The 14,268-nt window shown below is 41.4% G+C and overlaps 1 protein-coding gene across 7 annotated transcripts in view; it reads left to right on the plus strand.

The window, feature by feature from the left end:
- The window catches only part of tnr (tenascin R (restrictin, janusin)), a 171,186-nt gene that overhangs the window by 96,454 nt on the left and 60,464 nt on the right, over window positions 1–14,268 (plus strand). The window lies entirely within an intron of this gene.

A 14,268-nucleotide genomic window follows, 5' to 3' on the forward strand; every position in this document is an offset into this window, starting at 1 on the left:
AGAGACTCTGTACCGCCAAATGACTTCTTAACTTATCTAAGGAGAGAAGTGCAGTGCCTCCCAACTGCTGTGTATATTCTATGGCTGTAGGCAAGCTGAAGGTGAAGACCTTCGTGACTATTCTCATGCTTTATCAAAAATACTGAATACAGTTATAAAGCGGTCATAAAATATAGTGTTCGAGGCTCAGCTCATGCCCCGAGATCAGTTTGTAGAGGGAGTAATGGATAATTCTCTTTGTAGGGAGCTCCGTTTGTGAGGGGTAAACCACATTCATTGTAATTGTAATTGAAGTGTGTGATGAAGCTATGACTTGGTCATTTGAGGACTGTAAAATCAGTAACAAAAGTGTAAAATTTAGGAGCATTGTAACCAAAAATAAAGTAAAGGAAAGCTCAGAGTGTGCTTCAATGAATGTACCAGGAAAACAAGCTGTGACACTGCAGGACATAGTAAAGGTGCTTGCCAAACTGGGTAAAACTACTGGTGAATTGACCAATGCAGTAAGAGATCTCACACTGAAAAGACTTTGGAAGGAAATTAACCCAGTGAACGGCCAAGAGCACAGGCCGGAAATCAGTTGTAGTCAGTTGTTTCAGCATGCAGTGGCTAAATGTCCTATAGATGAACTAAATGTAGATAGTGTATCTATGTCTTGTTTATTAGACACTGGGGTGCCAAGTGAGAAAACCTGAGTGGAGCAGACAAAGACATACAGTCAACAATGGGGTTGTTGAAAATTACCACTGCCATTGGGTTAGACCTACCTTGGTTATCTTGAGTTAGATTTTGTGGCACTGGACATTGACCTACCTAATTGTGGTGATTTCTTGTAGTATTTTTGAGCATTCCTTTTTGAGTTTGCAATATGCCAGCAACAGGCCACAGGCGATCATGAGCAGCCTGATCTTCTATATAATACTGGTTTATTTGGACGACATTCTAGTTTTCTCCCAAACTTTTTCAGATCACTTAGCAAGGCTTGAGATTGTACTGAAGTGGCTTAAGGAGACCGGGTTGAAGGTCAAACCAGTGAAATGTAATTTCTTGCAACAGAAGGGCACAGGGCATTGGGACGAAATTTCCGTTGTTCAGCAATGGGAAGATTCCAATTCAGTAAAAGGGCTATGATCATTCCTAGGCCTTAGCAGTTATTACTGGTGGTTTGTTAAGGGTTTTTCACAGATTGCTGGATCTCTTCATGATCTAGTGAATCATTGCCTTCATGAAGGAAGACCTGAAGGATCTAGTGAATCATTGCCAGACCTGAAGGAAGTTTCTGTCATTCGTTGACAAGCCTCCTTTGCCCACTTGTAGGGCAGTGGTGGCTCAATGGTTAAGGCTCTGAGTTCCTGCTCAGTAGGTCAGGGGTTCAAGTCCTAGCACTGCCAAGCTGCCATTGTTGCACCCTTAAGCAAGGCCCTTAACCCTATCTGCTCTAGGGGTGCTATATCATGGCTGACCCTGTGTTCTGACCCCAGGTTCTGCAATATGCAAAAAAAAAAAATGGCAATAGCACACAGTGGCTACTCCAGTTTATTAGCCCAACTGTCTTTTTTATTTTATTTATTTATTTACAGCAAATGGATATTGCTGGTTTAATTGGTGGCAACTTGTGTTTGTGTCTACCATTGCCAAATATTGCCACAGTATAGGAATCATACAATAACCAACCTGCACAATGATCTGCTAGAGAAGCTACGTGATCTCGGCTTGCTGCGGGGACCAGGCCTCCAGTCCTTGGCGTTGCCTGATGTCAGTGGCTGGGGGAGGGGATGTCCTAAGCAGCGTGCAAGGAAGCAGATGCGCAGCAAGAGGGCGAGGGTCCGTGCTAGGCTAAAAACATACCCTGTGACAGTGATGTCTCCCTTCCAGATATGCTGAACAACTTCTATGCTCAGTTTGAGGTGCAGAATAATGTGGTGGTGAGGAAGACCACTCCTCCTCCCAGCGACCAGGTGCTATGTCTTACCACAGCTGATGTGAGGAATACAAACGGTAAAATACACTATTAGCAAACTGCAGAATGCACACTTGATGCACTGTTTATTGTCACTGTCAGTGCTCTCTAAATTCCATCAGCATGTGGACTTTGCAACGAGAAGGGCGAATGCGCTTGTCTGTTTACACAAACATCCCTGGCATGTACTGCACAGAGCCCTGCCCCCACCCCGGCTACTCAGACCACATCTCTATTATGCTAATCCCAGTATACAGACCGCTTGTCAGATGCCCCAAACCAGTTCTGAAGCAGGTAAAAACCTGGCCAGCAGGAGCCATCTCTGCTCTTCACTACTATTTTGAGCACACTGACTGGCATATGTTCAGGGAGGCTGCAACTGATGGTGACTCCACTAACTTGGAGGATTACACGGCATCAGTGACCAGCTATGTCAGCAAGTGCATCACTGTCTCCAAGACCATCACCACATGCTCCAACTAGAAGCCATGGATTACTGTTAAGGTGCCTGTGCTGCTGAAGACCTTCAGAGCAGGTGACAAGGTGACCCTAAGAACAGTGAGGGCCAAACTGTCCCAGACTAGCAGAGAGGCAAAGCGCGCACACGCAGAAAATTCACAGTCACTTCAAGGACAGAGGCGACACACAGTGCATGTGTCAGGCCTCCAGACCATCACCAACTACAGGACATCACATGCCTGTGACAGTGATGCCTCCCTTCCAGATATGCTGAACAACTTCTACGCTCTGTTTGATGTGCAGAATGATGTGGTGGTGAGGAAGACCACTCCTCCTTCCAGCAACCAGGTGCTGTGTCTTACCACAGCTGATGTGAGGAATACATTACACAGAATCGACCCACAGAAGGCTGCTGGACCAAACAACATTTCTGGCAGAGTTCTCAGAGGATGTGCAGACCAGCTGGCGGATGTTCTTTTTGACATCTTCAACATCTCCCTGAGCAGCCCCATTGTTCCAACGTGCATTAAGGCCTCCACCATTGTCCCTGTGCCAAAGAAGTCTTCAGTGTCCTGCCTCAATGGCTACCATCCCGGCGCACTCACCCATCGTCATGAAGTGCTTCAAGAGCCTCATCATGAGGCACATCAAGACTCTGCCACCCCCCTCACTGGATCCCCTGCAGTTCACATATCATCCCAAATGCTCAACAGACAACTCCATCGCCATCACCCTCCACCCTCACCCACCTGGACAAACAAGGCACTTAAATTTGAATGCTGTTCATAGACTTCAGTTCAGCATTCAACACAATCATTCCTCAGCACCTGATTGGAAAGCTAAGCCTACTGGGACTGAGTTCCTCCCTCTGCAACTGGATCCTAGGCTTCCTTACTGGGAGATCTCAGTCAGTCTGGATCGGGAGCAGCATCTCCAGCACCACCACACCACACCATCACTCTGCTGACTCCTGACTGTGCCGCAATGCACAGCTCGAGTTACATCATCAAGTCCGCCGATGACATGGCCGTGGTGGGTCTTATCAGCAAGAGTAATGAGTCAGCATACAGAGAGGAGGTGCAGCGGCTAACGAACTGGTGCAGAGCCAATAACCTCTCCCTGAACGTGGACAAAATAAAAGAGATGGTTCTTGACTTCAGGAGATAATGGAACAAACACTGTCCACTGAACATCCACGGCTCCTCCATCGCACAAAATTCCTTGGTGTTCACCTGGTGGAGAACCTCACCTGGTCCCCCAACACCAGCACCATAACCAAGAAAGCACAACAGCATCTCTACTTTCTGCAAAGTCTGATAAAAGCCCATCTCCCACCCCCCCATCCTCATCACATTCTACAATTCTACACCATCAAGAGCATCCTGAGAAGCTGCATCACTGCCTGGTTTGGAAATTCCACCATATCAGGTCGCAATATTCTGCAGCAGATAGTGAGGACAGGGTGTCTCTTCCCTTCATCAAAAACTTTCACATCACACGTTGCATCCGCAAAGCCATCAGCATTGTGGATGACCGCACGCACCCCTCACACAAACTCTTCACCCTCCTACTGTCTGGCAAAAGGTACCAAAGCATTCAGGCCCACGCGGGCAGACTGTCTAACAGTTTCTTCCCCCAAGAAACTTGTCTAACAAGTTCTTCCCGCAGATTCCTCAATACCCAGAGACTGGACTGACACCAACCCAGACACACATACACACAAGCACACACACACTCATACACAACCGAATACCATTCCACTACCTCTGCAATTTTTGCACGTTTCTTTCTTAAATTGCTAAGACCCTGTATACAAAATCTGTATGTCTGTGTTGACCACATGCATTTTTGCTGCTAATTAGTATGTTTACAACACCTATTATTATATTGTAATATCTCTTTGCACCTTATTCCACACAAGAACTGTGTACTGGTCAGTGCTGCACTGTCCTATATTGTGCCTATTGTCCTGTTGCACTGTTGCACACATTTGCACACGTGCACTTTATGTAGTTCTGTGTATGTCTTTGTAGTCTAGATTAGTTCTGTGTAGTCTCATGAAGCTCTGGGTTGTTTATGTAACCATGGTCCTGGAGTCCTTGTTTCATTTCACTGTGTTCTGTACCAGCTGTATATGGTTGAAATGACAATAAAGCCTCTTGAACTTGAACTTTAAATTGAAAGAAAAGCTGACTTCTGCCCCCTTGTTAGGGCTTGCTGATTTCACACTTTCATTCATAATGGAGGTTGATGCCAGCAGTCATGGTTTCGGGGCCATCCTATCAGCAACACAAAAAAGTCATAGCCTACGCTAGTATATGGTTGTGGAATGGTTGTGATTACAGCAGTATGAAACTTGAGCTTTTAGCCCTTAAATGGAAAGTATATGAGAAATTTAGAGTATATTTACTGGGGTCTAAATTAATTGTAATTACCAATAATAACCCCCTCTGTCACCTTAAAATATCTAAACCTGGTGCTGTGGAGCAGAGATGGGTGGCTCAGCTAGCTGTGTTTGACTTTGAGGTTCTCTATAGGTGTGGCCAATGTAATGCAGCTGCTGACATGCTCTCTAAGCAGCCATTAGCAGGGGAGCCTAAAGTTGACCATGATCATGCAGAGTTTGATGACTGTGTGACTATATGCAGCCTTCTGGACAGAGACTGATCCATTAGAGCCTGATCTAGGGTCAGTGATATTCATGCAATGGAGTCCGGGTGAACTCTAGGTGTGAGCTTCAAGGAAATACTGAGACCCTCCTAGGCTACACCAGAGATAAGCTATGTGCATTTCTAATGCAAGATCCTACTGTGGGTGTTATTTGTAAATTTTGGAGGGCTAACAGGAAACCCAACAGGTTGGAAAGATCTAGCTTCTGAAAGGGAGTGCTCTACCTGTTGAAGCAGTGGGACAAGATCTGAGAAAATGAGGGGTTACTCTACTGTGTCATTGAGGATGGCAAGTGGGGTGAATGTTACCACCTCCTCTTACCATCCTGTCTGAAAAATAAAATGCTTCAGAGTGTCCATAATGACATGGGGCACCAGGGAATAGAGCACATTCTGAATTTGTTAAGGCAGATATGTTTCTGGGTAAGGATGTATGAGGATGTGGAAAACTGGGTCAAGAAGTGTCACAGAAGTATTTTGACAAAGATGCCACAAGCTAAAAGCCACCCACCGATGAAAGTGTTCACTGCCTTAAGACCTCCTGAATTGGTAGCAGTGGACTTGGTAGCACCCAAGCATTCCCTACCCATGACCAGAAAGCTGACATGAGTGACAAAATCCTGTTGAAAGAATGGTTCCTGAAGTATGGGGTCCTGAGAGGTTGCAGTCAGACCAAGGGAGGAATTTTGAGAGCAAGGTGATCACAGAATTGTGCAAGCTTTATGAAGTGAAGAAGTCTCATACCACACCCCACTGTCCAGAAGAAAACACTCAGTGTGAGAGATTGAACAATACTCTGCATGACTTTCTCCACTAAACATTAACGAACATTAAAATGGCGGCAGGCAGGTGTGGAGTGGTAATATCGCTGTTCATTTTCTCACTGTTGTATACTCTTTTTAATCGTTTGAAGGAGGTGGACGAATTTTCTTTTAATATTGGGAGAGAAGAAAAAAAAACACGATGTGGATGTAAACATCTCGGTTTTGGAAAGAGTGTTGTTTTTTCGCTGATTTACCATCTGTGGATTAACTGTTCAAGGAAACAACGACGTAGCGGAAAAATGAGAAGACATTTAAGTGACTAGGTGATTATAATGATGTGTCTCCTTTTGTCAGGAGATATTCATCAATGTCCTGGGCCTGTTTCGAGGGATTTTGAAGGTTTTATTTCGGGCGATTCTGATATGAGACCCCAAGTTTCGACTGTAGAGCAATGTCGGCATTCGGAAATTGCCGTGGAATGGAGTTCTATAGCGGATCGATGGCGAGATTTGCCTCCTTGTTTTGAAACAAGAGATGTAATTCGAAAGGAGAATGGTTTGGTGGATATGTTTTCTACATCTGAGGAAGGTGGCAGGACTTCGAGGACACCGAGGCCCAGAGCCAGGTCTGTTGAGGAAGACGCGCAGTTTTCACGGGATCAAACAACTTTGGAGATCAACGAAATGAGGGACATCGGTACTTTGAAGGGATTTCACATGGCTCATCTCAATGTTAGGAGTCTGCTTCCAAAGATAAGTGAATTGCGGCATTTATGTCAGGAATCCAATGTGTCTCTGTTTGGTTGCAGTGAAACATGGTTGGATGACTCAATATTGGATGCAGAGATACATATAGCAAACTACTGTTTGTTAAGAAGCAACAGGAATCGTAAAGGAGGAAGAGTATGTGCATATATTAGATCAGATGTTATGTTTAAGGAGAGGAAAGACTTGGACAGTGCCGCTATTGAAGCTGTTTGGCTGGACATTTTTTTACCTAAGAGTAAACCGATTTTAGTGGGTATATGCTATCGCCCACCTGATCAGAATGATTTTTATGAGAGACTTGATGAGATTTTAAGTGTTTCTAATTTTAATATTGGTCAAGAGATAATAATTATTGGGGACTTAAATACGGATATGCAAAAACATGATACTTCAATTTATAAACATTTTAATTTATTTTGTGAATCATATGCGTTGAAACAGATTATTGTGGACCCTACTAGAATTACGCCTAAAACTAAAACTGTCATTGACATTGTATTGGTATCTGATAATTCTAAGATCTGTAGAAGTGGTGTCTTGGATGCTGGTATTAGTGATCATTGTATAGTATATGTAATTAGGAAATCTAGGAGAGAGGCTATAAGGCAACATAATACAGTAAAATTGAGATCACTCAAAAAATACAGTCCACAAGTTTTTATAGAAGAACTTAGTAAGGTTGACTGGACTGAGGTGTTGCAATGTGATGATGTGGATATGGCCTGGGATAGGTTTAAGATTAATTTTTTAGAAGTTCTGAGTAAGGTTGCACCTTATAAAGAAATAAGAATTAAGCAAAGGACTGAACCTTGGATGAAGGATAGTATTTTAAAGGTAATTAAGGAGCGTAATGATAGTTTTAAGGTTTTTAAAAGGGATAGAAATAATTATAATTTTGAGATATTTAAACGTAAAAGGAATGAGGTAAGAGATATGGTAAAAGAGGCTAAAAAAACTTTTTTAAGGATAAGATTAGTGAAATGAAGAAGGATTCTCAAAAATTGTGGAGAGTGTTAAATGACTTAGGGTATCAGGAAAAGACTAAGATAAAATGTTCTAAAATTAGCCTTAATGTAGATGGAAGATTGATATCTGATCAGATAAAGGTAGCAAATCATTTTAATAGATTTTTTACTATGGTTGCAGAAAAATTGTTAAATGAGCTTCCAGCACAAATTGGTATATTTAATGACAAATTAGTTAATGAGTATTATGCTAAATGCGGTATTATGTCGGGAGGTTTTTTGTTTACTAAAGTAAAGGAGAATAATGTTTTTAAGAAATTAATAAATCTTAAAAGTAGTAAAGCAACAGGGTTAGATAATATTCCAGTGAAGTTTCTTAAAGATTCAGCCAACTTTATTACTCCAATGGTTACCCATATTATAAATCTTTCAATTTGTCAAGGTAAGGTTCCTGATGAGTTAAAACAAGCAAGAGTTATTCCCCTTTTTAAGAAAGGTAGTAGGTTTGAGTGTAATAATTATAGGCCGGTGTCAATTCTGAGTGCATTATCAAAAGTGATGGAAAAGATTATTTTTGAGCAGATTGAAGACTATCTTCTTAAACATAATATATTGTATGAGTTTCAATCTGGTTTTAGGAGGAAACACTCCACTGAGACAACAATTTTATATTTAACGGATTATGTAAGGAAAGAAATGGATAAAGGGAAGTTAAGTGGGATGGTATTATTAGATCTGCAAAAAGCTTTTGATACAGTCGATTACAGTATTCTGCTTTTAAAAGTTAAAGCAATGGGTTTTAGTAATACAGCCTGTAAATGGATTAAGTCCTACCTTGAAAATAGGTGTCAAATAGTAGATTTAAATGGGGTGTTTTTGGATTGTTTGACTATTTCATGTGGGGTTCCGCAAGGGAGTGTATTAGGTCCTTTACTTTTTTTATTATATATTAATGATTTAAAAATGGCCTGTTCAAATAAGCTTTTATTATATGCAGATGTTACAGCAATAATTCTGTCTCATGAGAGGAAGGGAAATATTGCAAATGAATTAAGTAGAGAGATTGAAGGGGTCTCCAAATGGTTTTGCCATAATAAACTGTCTTTACATTTGGGGAAAACTGAAGTTTGTTTGGCTCGGCTGCTAAATTGAAAAAATGCTTTAGATTAGAGGTAAAGGTTGGAGATCAAATTATTACACCTAAACGAGAAGTAAAATATTTGTGTTGTGTTTTAGACAGCAATTTGACAGGAGAAAGGATGGCTGCTTTAGCTCATTCAAAAATTTGTAATCAAATAAAATTTTTAGCAAGACAGGCGGCTTTCTTAGATACTCAAACTTTAAAAATGTTGGCTGGTGCATTAGTGCATTCACACTTTGATTACACTGCAGCTTTTTGGTATAGCGGTATTTCAAAGAAATTAAAAAATAAATTGCAGACTGCTCAAAATAAGTTGTGTAGGGTTATTTTGAAAGTAAATCCACTAATGCATTAGCAAGAGGAACATTATAGGAAAATTGGATTTTTAAAAGTTGAAAAAAGGACAATTTTTCTAAAACTGGTGATGGTGTTTAAGATATTAAACAAAATGGTTCCAAAGTATCTGTTAGAATACTATGTATTTTTAAGAGAGGTTCACTGTCATTCTACAAGGGCGAGTAGTAATGCTATATATCCTTGTAGATTTAAGAGTGAAATGGGAAAAAATTCTTTTTTATATACTAGCTCTGTTGCTTGGAATAAATTACCTGGGTGTATTCAAGAGATACAAGTTGATAGTATTTTTAGAAGGGAAGTGAAAAAATGGTTGTTTTTTAATTGATGATTTGAAGTTGGTGTGGTGAGTTTCTGAACTTGAGATTGATTGCACTCCATTTATGATTTGTTCATCCATTTTTTAAATATCGAGGACCACAATGGATTTGTATTATGTTTTAAATTTTGTCAAATAAAACAAACAAACAAAATCAACTTACAAAAAAAAAGAAAATGGAAAAAAAGAGCCAACACTGGTGTGCAGTCAAATCCGTTTTAGTGGTTAATTCCGTATCACTTAGTCCAGAAGTGTTTTCCCAAGTGCTTACAAGTCTTGGTGCAGTTTCTTTAGAGAAGCTGGGAAGCAAGTGAAGGGTCTGTATTAGTTCACTGAGGGCTTTGACTGTAGCAGGGGAGAATGTAGCCAAGTGGTGAGCTTTAATGCATTCAGTTCTCAAAAGGGCTCTGTTTCCACGGTAAAACTAACTCCAACTATAATAATTTGTTCATACATTTTGACAAATTTGCCAGAATAAAACAAAAAAAAAAAAAAAAAAAAAAAAAAAAGACATATCGTACTCTGTGTTGGCTCAGTACCCCCACCCACCCTGAGTTATTCTCATCATAGATACAGTACTAATAAACTGAGTTATTCTAATCATCAGTAGAATACAGTACTAATAGACAGTTATTTTCATCATGGATAGAGTATAGTATTAATAAACTGAGTAAATACTGATCAGCTATAACATTAAAACCACCTGCCCGATATTAGTGTAGATCCCTTTGCCACCAAAACAGCTCTGATCCATTGAGGCATGGACTCCACAAGACCTCTGAAGGTATGCTGTAGTATCTGGCACCAAGACATTAGCAACAGATCCATTAAGTCCTCTAAGTTGCAAGGTGGGGCCTCAATGGACTTTTTTGTCCAGCACATCCCACAGATGCTCGATCAGATTGAGGTCTGGGGAAATTTGGATGCCGAGTCAACACCTTGAAGCATTTGTCATGTTCCTCAAACCATTCCTGAAAGATTTTGCAGTGTGACAAGATGTATGATCCTGCTGAAAGAGGCCACTGCCATTAGAGAATACCATTGCTATGAAGGGGTGTACTTGATCTGCATCAATGTTTATGTAGATGGTATGTGTCAAAGTAACATACACATGAATGCCAGGACCCAAGGTTTCCCAGCAGAACATCGCTAATTAAACAATGTTCTCTTAAACAGACCAACACACTGCCTTAGCTGGCTTGCCTTCTTACCATAGTGCAGGGGTTTTCAAACTTTTTAATTCCATGGACCCCCAAATGTGAGGATTCCTTGCAGGGGACCCCCTTGCCTTAAATATAAAGGCTATGTATTTTAAGTAGGCTATAAACATGTAAACTGAAATTTTGTAATGTAAAGACATATTGCAATTCATATTACAATAAACAGACATTTGAAATTCTATTTACATAAAAATTTCTTTTATTATTTGGCAATTCACTATAGCCAGAAATGATTCTCACAATTAACCATTTTCTGTAGCTTTTTGTATTTCTGAAAAAATTGCAAAATATTTACATTTACTGAACAGAGTACCTTGTCTAATTAAGGCACTGATAGATAAAAAGTTTAACCTGAAGGACAGCATTCGTAGTTTCTGTAGTGTTTTTTTTTTTTTATACTAGCTATTTCTGGAAAATTGCAAAATATTTTCCTTAACTGAACAGGATACCTTCTTTCACAGTATTAAGACACTAGAACAGTGTGACAAGTTAAATCTGAAGGACTGCATTTGCACTACAAACACAATCTAACCAATTTGAATCATTCACTGATTCAAAAACCCCTAATGGGAAGGATGAGCCTGGTGGCTTCTACTTAGTTTGCAATAGAGTGGTTTCATTTTCGTGAGAGCAAGGCGCATGTCACTTTCAACCTCCAGACAGGCTCTGTGCTTGGACTGAAGTACTTTCATTGCTGAAAATCCAGCTTCACAAGTTGTGGCAAAAGATAGAAGACATTTTCATTTGCTCCTGGGCTGCTAGATCCAGATGAGTGCCAGCCCCTGGTGCAAATAGGTTTCTAACAAAGTCCAGGTGTGTGTTGTTCAAATCAGGAAAATACGTTTAAAATAGCCCTGAAGATGTGACAGTTGTTGCTGAATTACTGGCATGATGTTGTCAGCAGTTGAGGAGATGCATTCCTGGTTATAGAGAGGAAACATTTCTGTAACTCCCTCTTGCAATTTGCTTTCCCACAGGGATAATTTTTGCGTGAATGCGCGCACCATATCTTGTGCGTTCAGCATGTGAACACTGTTTCCTTGCATGCTCTGATTGAGGACATTGAGATGCTGGAAAACATCCTCCATGTATGACAACTTCAGTATCCACAAGTCATCTTCAAAACATTTGGCAAGCTCTGGCTTTTCACCAGAGAGAAACTCTCTCAGCTCTTTGCGCTTAACACAGCCCCGCGGGAAAGCCAGCGTACCTCTGAGTGGAGCAACAAACCCTCGTAATCAGCACCCATTTCTTTGGGGCGTAAACTGAAGAACCTGTGTTTCAAGGGGTGTGATTTTACATAGTTCAGTTTTTACTACATCCCTCAGCACTTGATGCAAATCATCTTCAATGCGTTTGGCCACAAGAGCCTCATGGTGAAGCATACAGTGTGTGGCAACAGCGTCTGGGCTTTCTCTTTGATCAGAGTCATGACGCCACTGTGCTTACCGGTCATAGCAGCAGCACCGTCAGTACACACTCCAACACAGCGAGACCAGTCTATTGAATTGTCCGTCATGAATTTATCCATCATATTAACGATGTGCTGCCCCGTGGCCATCAAGGGGTTTACAAAAGAGAAGTTCCTCGATAAATTAGTCCTTACCGAGGAAACGTATATAGACCATTAGCTGTGCTTGATTCGCTACATCAGTACTTTCATCCACTAGCAATAGTTGCGATGCAATATCATTGGCCATCTCACCTATGCGTCTGCTCATTGTATTGTCCGGCAAAGGCACACAATCTACCTTTCGTGCTGCTTCTTCTCCAAATAACTCCCTGACGTTGTCTTTAGTAGCTGGTAATAATAATGTTTCGCCAACTGTGTGCGGCTTCTTAGCACACACAATGTGGAGGGATGCCAAATATGAAGCTTTTAAACATCTCTCAGACTGATGCTTGCTGCCGAAAAATACTAGACTGCCGGGCCAAACACAGCTCCTGATGTTTGAAATAGTCAGTTGATTTTCCTGCCTCATTGGGATGTTTCTGCTCTAGATGTCGTTTGAGCTTGGATGGTTTCATGCACTCGTTGGAGAGAATCTCTTGACAGAGAACACACTGCGGTCTCTCGACTCCCTGCTTTAACATGCAGGTAAAACCAAACGCAATGTAAGATTTGTCATATTTTCTAGTTTTTGCCTTAGTGTCCGCCTTAGTTTCATCAGATTTACACGAACTGCTTGCAGGATCGGGATTCTTCAAAAATCTTTCCATCATTTGTAGAGCATGTACACAGTGGCTAATTGCTCAGTTCAAATTAGCCTTCTGTAAAATGCAAAATGATAAAACGCAAAGTATTTTGGGATAAATACGTTACAAGGATCCACTCATATAAATCACAAAACTATATATAGATTTGGTTATTAATAGCCTTAGGATAAAAAATAAATTATTTAAAACAAAATCTTAAGTAAATCATGTAATTTTTTTATTTCTGTCATGTTTTTCGCGGACCCCCTAGCACCCTCTTGTGGCCCACCTGCCAAAACCCCTGCCATAGTGCATCCTGGTGCCATTTCTTCCCAGTTAAACATTAAAACCACTGAGAGGTGAACTGTGTAACATTGATCATATCGTTACAATGTAACCTGTCAAGGGGTGGCAGCAAGTGAACATTCAGTTCTTGAAGTTGAGGTGTTGGAAGCAGGAAAATTGGGCAAGCGTAAGGATCTGAGCAACTTTAGCAAGGGCCAAATTGTGACAGCTAGACGACTGGGTCAGAGCATCTCCAAAAACGGCAGGCTTGTGGGGTGTTCCCAGTATGCAGTGGTTAATACCTACCAAATGTGGTCCAAGAAAGGACAACCGGTGAACCAGCGATAGGGTCATAGGCACCCAAGGCTCACTGATGTGCGTGGGGAGCAAAGGCTAGCCCATCTGGTCCAATACCACAGAAGAGCTACGGTAGCACGAATTGCTGAAAAAGTTAATGCTGGCTATGATAGAAAGGTGTGCATCGTAGCTTGCTGTGTATGGGGCTGAGTAGCCACAGACCAGTAAGAGCGCCCATGCTGACCCCTGTTCATCGCCGAAAGCACCTACAATGGGCACGTGAGCATCAGAACTGGGCCTTGGAGCAAAGAAGAAGGTGGCCTGATCTGATGAATCACATTTTCTTTTATATCATCTGGATGGCTGGGTGCGTGTGCATTTCTTACCTAGGGAAGAGATGGCACCAGGATGCATTATGGGAAGAAGGCAAGTCCGCGGAGGTAGTGTGATGCTCTGGGCAATTTTCTGGGAAACCTTGGGTCCTGGCATTCATGTGGATGTTACTTTTTAGATGTATCACCTACCTAAACATTGCTGCAGACCAAGTACACCCCTTCACGGCATTCCCTAATGGCAGTGGCCTCTTTCAGCAGGATAGTGCGCCCTGTCTCACTTCAAAAATTGTTCAGGAATGGTTTGAGGAACATGACAAAGAGTTCAAGGTGTTGATATGGCGTCCAAATTCCCCAGATCTCAATCTGATCGAGCATCTGTGGGATGTGCTGGACAAACAAGTCCGAACTTACAGGACTTAAAGGATCTGCTGCTAACGTTTTGGTGCCAGATACCACAGCACACGTTCAGAGATCTTCTGGAGTCTAAGCCTTGATGGATCAGAGCTGTTTTGGCAGCACAAGGGGGACCTATACAAT

The sequence above is a fragment of the Pangasianodon hypophthalmus genome, chromosome 4 (assembly GCF_027358585.1).
Source record: "Pangasianodon hypophthalmus isolate fPanHyp1 chromosome 4, fPanHyp1.pri, whole genome shotgun sequence".
Taxonomy (NCBI): Eukaryota; Metazoa; Chordata; class Actinopteri; order Siluriformes; family Pangasiidae; genus Pangasianodon; species Pangasianodon hypophthalmus.